At 42.4% G+C, this 8,261-nt stretch overlaps 1 non-coding gene across 1 annotated transcript; it reads right to left on the reverse strand.

Annotated features, from left to right (window-relative positions):
- Window positions 1-600: 600 nt before the first annotated feature.
- On the reverse strand, window positions 601-708 carry LOC130952272 (small nucleolar RNA R71). Its single transcript, XR_009074453.1, has one exon. It is a non-coding gene; the product is annotated as a small nucleolar RNA R71 (small nucleolar RNA).
- Window positions 709-8,261: the final 7,553 nt, after the last annotated feature.

An 8,261-nucleotide genomic window follows, 5' to 3' on the forward strand; every position in this document is an offset into this window, starting at 1 on the left:
GAATCTCTATACTGTGACATAGAGGATTCCACATTTTCTTTTTCTCTCCTCTTTCATATGAGCAGGAGCAGAGACAAAGGCATTCTTGTTGAAGCTGATCCTGAACCTGAAAGGACCTTGAAGAGAAAGCTAAGAGAAGCTAAAGCACAACTCTCTTTAGAGGACCTGACCGAATTCTTCAAGGAAGAAGAACACATGGCAGCCGAAAACAACAACAATGCCAACAATGCAAGGAAGGTGCTGGGTGACTTCACTGCACCTACTCCTGATTTTTATAGGAGAAGCATCTCTATCCCTGCCATTGGAGCAAACAACTTTGAGCTTAAGCCTCAATTAGTTTCTCTAATGCAACAAAATTGCAAGTTCCATGGACTTCCAATGGAAGATCCTCATCAGTTCTTAGCTGAATTCTTGCAAATCTGTGACACAGTCAAGACTAATGGGGTTAACCCTGAGGTCTACAGACTGATGCTATTCCCTTTTGCTGTAAGAGACAGAGCTAGGATATGGTTGGACTCTCAACCTAAAGAAAGCCTGGACTCTTGGGAAAAGCTAGTCAGTGCCTTCTTGGCAAAGTTCTTTCCACCACAAAGATGGAGTAAGCTTAGAGTGGAAGTCCAAACCTTCAGACAGAAGGATGGAGAATCCCTCTATGATGCTTGGGAAAGATACAAACAATTAATCAGAAAATGTCCTTCTGACATGCTTTCTGAATGGAGCATCATAGGTATTTTCTATGATGGTCTCTCTGAACTGTCCAAGATGTCTTTGGATAGCTCTGCTGGAGGATCTCTTCATCTGAAGAAGACGCCTGCAGAAGCTCAAGAATTGATTGAAATGGTTGCAAATAACCAATTCATGTACACTTCTGAAAGGAATCCTGTGAACAATGGGACTAGTCAGAAGAAAGGAGTTCTTGAGATTGATGCTCTGAATGCCATATTGGCTCAGAATAAGATATTGACTCAACAAGTCAATTTGATTTCTCAGAGTCTGTCTGGAATGCAAAATGCACCAAACAGTACTAAGGATGCTTCATCTGAGGAAGAAGCTTATGATCCTGAGAACCCTTCCATGGAAGAGGTGAATTACCTAGGAGAACCCTATGGAAACACCTATAATTCTTCATGGAGAAATCACCCAAATCTCTCATGGAAGAATCAAGAGAGACCTCAACAAGGTTTCAATAACAATAATGGTGGAAGAAACAGGTTTAGCAATAGCAAGCCTTTTCCATCATCTTCTCAGCAACAAACAGAGAGTTCTAAGCAGAATACTTCTGACTTAGCAACAATGGTCTCTGATCTAATAAAGACCACTCAAAGTTTCATGAATGAAACAAGGTCCTCCATCAGAAATTTGGAAGGACAAGTGGGTCAGCTGAGCAAGAAAGTTACTGAACTCCCTCCTAGTACTCTCCCAAGTAATACAGAAGAAAATCCAAAAGGAGAGTGCAAAGCCATAACCATGGCCGAATGTGGAGAGGAAAGAAAGGAGGAGGACGCCACTGAGGAAGACCTCAGTGGGCGTGTACCAATCTCCTCTGAGTTCCAATGGGAATCTGAGGCTCAAAATGAGACCATAGAGATCCCATTGGACTTACTTCTGCCATTCATGAGCTCTGATGAGTATTCTTCCTCTGAAGAGGATGAGTATGTCACTGAAGAGCAAATTGCTAAATACCTTGGAGCAATCATGAAGCTAAATGACAAGTTATTTGGAAATGAGACTTGGGAGGATGAACCTCCCTTGCTCACCAAAGAACTGGATGACTTGTCTAGGCAGAAACTGCCTCAAAAGAGGCAGGATCCTGGGAAGTTTTCTATACCTTGTACCATAGGCACCATGACCTTCAAGAAGGCCTTGTGTGACTTAGGGTCAAGTGTAAACCTCATGCCCCTCTCTGTAATGGAGAAATTAGGGATCTTTGAGGTGCAAGCTGCAAGAATCTCATTAGAGATGGCAGACAATTCAAGAAAACAAGCTCATGGACTTGTAGAGAATGTTTTGGTGAAGATTGAAGACCATTACATTCCTACTGATTTCATAGTCCTAGAGACTGGGAAGTGCATGGATGAATCCATCATCCTTGGCAGACCCTTCCTAGCCACAGCAAAGGCTGTGATTGATGTTGATAGAGGAGAGTTGATCATTCAAGTGAATGAAGAATCCTTGGTGTTTAAGGCCCAAGGACATCCCTCTATCATCATGGAGAGGAAGCATGAAGAGCTTCTCTCAAAACAGAGCCAAGCAGAGCCCCCACAGTCAAACTCTAAGTTTGGTGTTGGGAGGCCACAACCAAACTCTAAGTTTGGTGTTGAACCCCCACATTCAAACTCTAAGTTTGGTGTTGGGAGGTTCCAACACGGTTCTGAGTATTTCTGAGGCTCCATGAGAGACCTCTGTCAAGCTAATGACATTAAAGAAGCGCTTGTTGGGAGGCAACCCAATGTTTTATAGTTTACTATTTTCTTTTGTTATTTTATCTTTTTTGTAGGTTGATGATCATAAGAAGTCACAAAAACAATGAAAAAAGCAAAAACAGAATGAAAAACAGGAAGAAAAACAGCACACCCTGGAGGAGAAGAAGCTGGCGTTCAAACGCCAGTAATGCTAGCTGTTGGGCGTTTAACGCCCAGTCTGGCACCATTCTGGGTGTTTAACGCCAGAAAGGGGCACCAGACTGGCGTTAAACGCCAGTAAAGGGCAACAACCTGGCGTTAAACGCCAGGAATGGGCACCAGCCCGGCGTTTAACGCCAGAAATAGCTCAAAACGTGATTTTGACCAACATTTGGTGCAGGGATGACTTTTCCTTGACACCACAGGATCTGTGGACCCCACAGGACCCCACCATCACTCTCTCTCTTCTTCCCCCATTCACCAATCACCTCAATACCTCTCCCCCAAAAACCCTTCACCTATCAAATCCCATCTTTCTCTTCACCACTCACATCCATCCTTCATAAAACCCACCCAACCTCACCCTTCAAATTCAAACCACTTTCCCTCCCAAACCCACCCATCATGGCCGAACCATTACCCCCCTCTCTCCTATATATACCCTTCTTCAACCCTTCATTTTCACACAACCTAAACACCCCTTCTTTCCCTTCTTGGCCGAACACACCACCTTCCCCCTCTTCCTCATTTCTTCTTCTTCTACTCTCTTCTTTCTTCTTTTGCTCGAGGACGAGCAAACATTTTAAGTTTGGTGTGGTAAAAGCGTTGCTTTTTCGTTTTTCCATAACCATTTATGGCATCCAAGGCCGGAGAAACCTCTAGAAAGAGGAAAGGGAAGGCAAAGGCTTCCACCTCCGAGTCATGGGAGATGGATAGATTCCTCTCAAGGGTGCATCAAGACCACTTCTATGAAGTTGTGGCCTTGAAGAAGGTGATCCCCGAGGTCCCCTTTTCACTCAAAAAGGGTGAATATCCGGAGATCCGCCATGAGATCCGAAGAAGAGGTTGGGAAGTACTTACCGACCCCATTCAACAAGTCGGAATCTTGATGGTTCAAGAGTTCTATGCCAATGCATGGATCACCAAGAACCATGACCAAAGTGTGAACCCGAATCCAAAGAATTATCTCACTATGGTTCGGGGGAAATACTTGGATTTTAGTCCGGAGAGTGTGAGGGTGGCGTTCAACTTGCCTATGATGCAAGGAGATGAGCATCCTTACACTAGAAGGGTCAACTTTGATCAAAGGTTGGACCAAGTCCTCACAATCATATGTGAAGAGGGCGCACAATGGAAGCAAGATTCAAGAGGAAAACCGGTTCAATTGAGAAGGCATGACCTCAAGCCCGTGGCTAGAGGATGGTTAGAGTTCATACAACGCTCAATCATTCCCACTAGCAACCGGTCCGAAGTTACCATAGACCGGGCCATCATGATCCATAGCATCATGATTGGAGAAGAAATAGAAGTTCATGAGGTTATAGCCCAAGAACTCTACAAGGTGGCGGACAAGACCTCTACTTTGGCAAGGTTAGCCTTTCCTCATCTCATCTGTCACCTCTGTTATTCAGTTGGAGTTGACATAGAAGGAGACACCCCCATTGATGAGGACAAGCCCATCACCAAGAAAAAGATGGAGTACACAAGAGACCCCTCTCATCAAGAAATCCCTGAGATACCTCAAGGGATGCACCTTCCTCCACAAAACTATTGGGAGCAACTAAACACCTCCCTAGGAGAATTGAGTTCCAACATGGGACAACTAAGGGTGGAGCATCAAGAACACTCCCTCATCCTCCATGAAATTAGAGAAGACCAAAGAATCATGAGGGAGGAGCAACAAAGACAAGGAAGAGACATTGAGGAGCTCAAGCACTCCATAGGATCTTCAAGAGCAAGAAAAAGCCGCCATCACTAAGGTGGACCCGTTCCTTGATTTCCTTGTTCTTTATTCTTCTGTTTTTTTTTTCGATTTTTATGCTTTATGTTATCCATGTTTGTGTCTTATGATCATTAGTGTCTTAGTGTCTATGCCTTAAAGTTATGAATGTCCTATGAATCCATCACCTCTCTTGAATAAAAACGTGCTTAATTGAAAAGGAAAGAATTGCATGAATTCTGAATTTTATAATAGTTTAATTATTTTGATGTGGTGGCAACACTTTTGTTCTCTGAATGTATGCTTGAACAGTGCATATATCTTTTGAATTTGTGGTTCATGAATGTTGGCTCTTGAAAGAATGATGAAAAAGGAGACATGTTACTGAGGATCTGAAAAATCATTAAAAATGATTCTTGAAGCAAGAAAAAGCAGAAAAAAAAAAGAGAAAAAGCAAACGAAAAAAAAATCGAAAAAATTCGAAAAAAAAAAGAAAAAGAAAGAAATAAAGTTGTGATCCAAGGCAATAAGAGTGTGCTTAAGAACCCTGGACACCTCTAATTGGGGACTTTAGCAAAGCTGAGTCACAATCTGAAAAGGTTCACCCAATTATGTGTCTGTGGCATGTATGTATCCGGTGGTAATACTGGAAGACAGAGTGCTTTGGGCCACGGCCAAGACTCAATAAATAGCTATGTTCAAGAATCATCATACTTTACTAGGAGAATCATTAACACTATCTGGATTCTGAGTTCCTAAAGAAGCCAATCATTCTGAATTACAAGGGATAGAGTGAGATGCCAAAACTATTCAGAGACAAAAAGTTAAAAGCCCCGCTCATCTAATTAATACTAATCTTCATAGATGTTTTTGGAGTTCATTGCATATTCTCTTCTTTTTATCTTATTTGATTTTTAGTTGCTTGGGGACAAGCAACAATTTAAGTTTGGTGTTGTGATGAGCGGATAATTTGTATGCTTTTTGGCATTGTTTTTAGTATACTTTTAGTATGATCTAGTTAGTTTTTAGTATATTTTTATTAGTTTTTAGTTAAAATTCACTTTTCTGGACTTTACTATGAGTTTGTGTGTTTTTCTGTGATTTCAGGTATTTTCTGGCTGAAATTGAGGGACCTGAGCAAAAATCTGATCCAGAGACTCAAAAGGACTGCAGATGCTGTTGGATTCTGACCTCCCTGCACTCGAAGTGGATTTTCTGGAGCTACAGAAGCCCAATTGGCGCGCTCTCAACGGCGTTGGAAAGTAGACATCCTGGGCTTTCCAGCAATATATAATAGTCCATACTTTGCCCAAGATTTGATGGCCCAAACCGGCGTTCAAAGTCACCTCAAGAAATTCCAGCGTTAAACGCCGGAACTGGCACCTGATTGGGAGTTAAACGCCCAAACTGGCACTAAAGCTGGCGTTTAACTCCAAGGAGAGTCTCTACACGAAAAAGCTTCATTGCTCAGCCCAAGCACACACCAAGTGGGCCCGGAAGTGGATTTTTATGTCATTTACTCATCTATGTACTAGTTTTCTATAAGTAGGACCTTTTATTATTGTAAAAGAGGAGGACTTTTGGTAGCTATCTTTGTTTTATGCTATCTTAGACCTTTGGAAGGCTGGCCATTCGGCCATGCCTGGACCTTGTTCTTATGTATTTTCAACGGTGGAGTTTCTACACACCATAGATTAAGGTGTGGAGCTCTGCTGTACCTCGAGTATTAATGCAATTACTATTGTTCTTCCATTCAATTCCGCTTGTTCTTTTACCAAGATATCACTTGTTCTTCAACATGATGAAGGTGATGATTGACGCCCATCACCATTCTCACCCACGAACAAGGTGACTGACAACCATTCTTGTTCTACAAGCATCTGAGGCTTAGTGAATATCTCTTGGATTCCTGATTGCACGATGCATGGTTGATCGCCTGACAACCGAGTGCTCGCCTGACAAACGAGCCAACCATTCCGTGAGATCAGAGTCTTCGTGGTATAGGCAAGAACTGATGGCAGCATTCAAGAGAATCCGGAAGGTCTAACCTTGTCTGTGGTATTCTGAGTAGGATTCAATGACTGAATGACTGTGACGTGCTTCAAACTCCTGAGGGCGGGGCGTTAGTGACAGACGCCAAAAGAATCAATGGATTCTATTCCGGTCTGATTGAGAACCGACAGATGAATTCCGCTATGCTGTGACGGAGCATATGCAATTGCTTTCACTGAGAGGATGGGAGGTAGCTGCTGACAACAGTGAAACCCTACACGAGCTTGCCATGGAAAGGAGTAAGAAGGATTGGATGAAGGCAGTAGGAAAGCAGAGAGACGGAAGGGAAGGCATCTTCATACGCTTGTCTGAAGCTCTTACACCAATGATATACATAAGTATCACTATCTTTATCTTTATATTATTTTCGTTCATCATCATATACAATTGAGTTGCCTGACTAAGATTTACAAGATGACCATAGCTTGCTTCAATGCTAACAATCTCCGTGGGATCGACCCTTACTCACGTAAGGTATTACTTGGACGACCCAGTGCACTTGCTGGTTAGTTGTGCGAAGTTGTGTAATGCCATGGAATTGAACCACCAAGTTTTTGGAGTTCATGACCAGGGATTATGAGAGTTGTGAAAAGTATTGTTCACAATTTCGCGCACCAACCATTCTGCAGGTGGATCCATTCACCTAAAGAAAACGCCTACAGAAGCTCAAGAACTTATTGACATGGTTACAAATAACCAATTCATGTACACTTTTGAGAGGAATTCCGTGAATAATGGGACGCCTCAGAGGAAGGGAGTTCTTGAAATTGATGCTCTGAATGCCATATTGGCTCAGAACAAAGTGTTGACTCAGCAAGTCAACATGGTTTCTCAAAGTCTGAATGGATGGCAAAATACATCCAACAGTACTAAAGAGGCAGCTTTTGAAGAAGCTTATGATCCTGAGAACCCTGCAATAGCAGAGGTAAGTTACATGGGTGAACCTTATGGGAACACCTATAATTCATAATGGAGAAATCATCCAAATTTCTCATGGAAGGATCAACAAAAGCCTCAACAAGGCTTTAATAATGGTGGAAGAAACAAGCTAAGCAATAACAAGCCTTTTCCATCATCTTCTCAGCAACAGACAGAAAATTCTGAACAGAGCTCCTCTAACTTATCAAACATAGTCTCTGATCTGTCTAAGGCCACTTTAAGTTTCATGAGTGAAACAAGATCCTCCATTAGAAATTTGGAGGCACAAGTGGGCCAGCTGAGTAAGTAAATTATTGAAACTCCTCCTAGTATTCTCCCAAGCAATACAAAAGAGAATCTAAAAGGAGAGTGCAAGGCCATTGATGTAATCAATATGGTCGAATGCACAAGGGAGGAGAAGGACGAAAATCCTAGTGAGGAAGACCTCCTGGGACGTCTCTCAAGCAAGAAGGAGTTCCCTATTGAGGACCTAAAGGAATCTGAGGCTCATATAAAGACCATAGAGATTCCACTAAATCTCCTTCTGTCATTCATGAGCTCTGAAGACTATTCTTCCTCAGAAGAGAATGAAGATGTGACTGGAGAGCAAGTTGCTCAATATCTAGGAGCTATCATGAAGCTGAATGCCAAGTTGTTTGGTAATGAGACTTGGGAAGGTGAACCTCCCTTGCTCATTAGTGAACTAGATACATGGATTCAGAAAATCTTACCTCAAAAGAGACAAGATCCTGGCAAATTCTCAATACCCTGTACCATAGGCACCATGACCTTTAACAAGGCTCTGTGTGACCTGGGGTCAGGGATAAATCTTATGCCACTCTCTGTAATGGAGAAACTAGGGATCATTGAGGTACAGCCTGCTTTATTCTCATTACAATTGGCAGACAAGTCAGTAAGACAAGCTTATGGATTAGTAGAGGACGTGTTAG

The sequence above is a fragment of the Arachis stenosperma genome, chromosome 9, assembly GCF_014773155.1.
Source record: "Arachis stenosperma cultivar V10309 chromosome 9, arast.V10309.gnm1.PFL2, whole genome shotgun sequence".
Taxonomy (NCBI): Eukaryota; Viridiplantae; Streptophyta; class Magnoliopsida; order Fabales; family Fabaceae; genus Arachis; species Arachis stenosperma.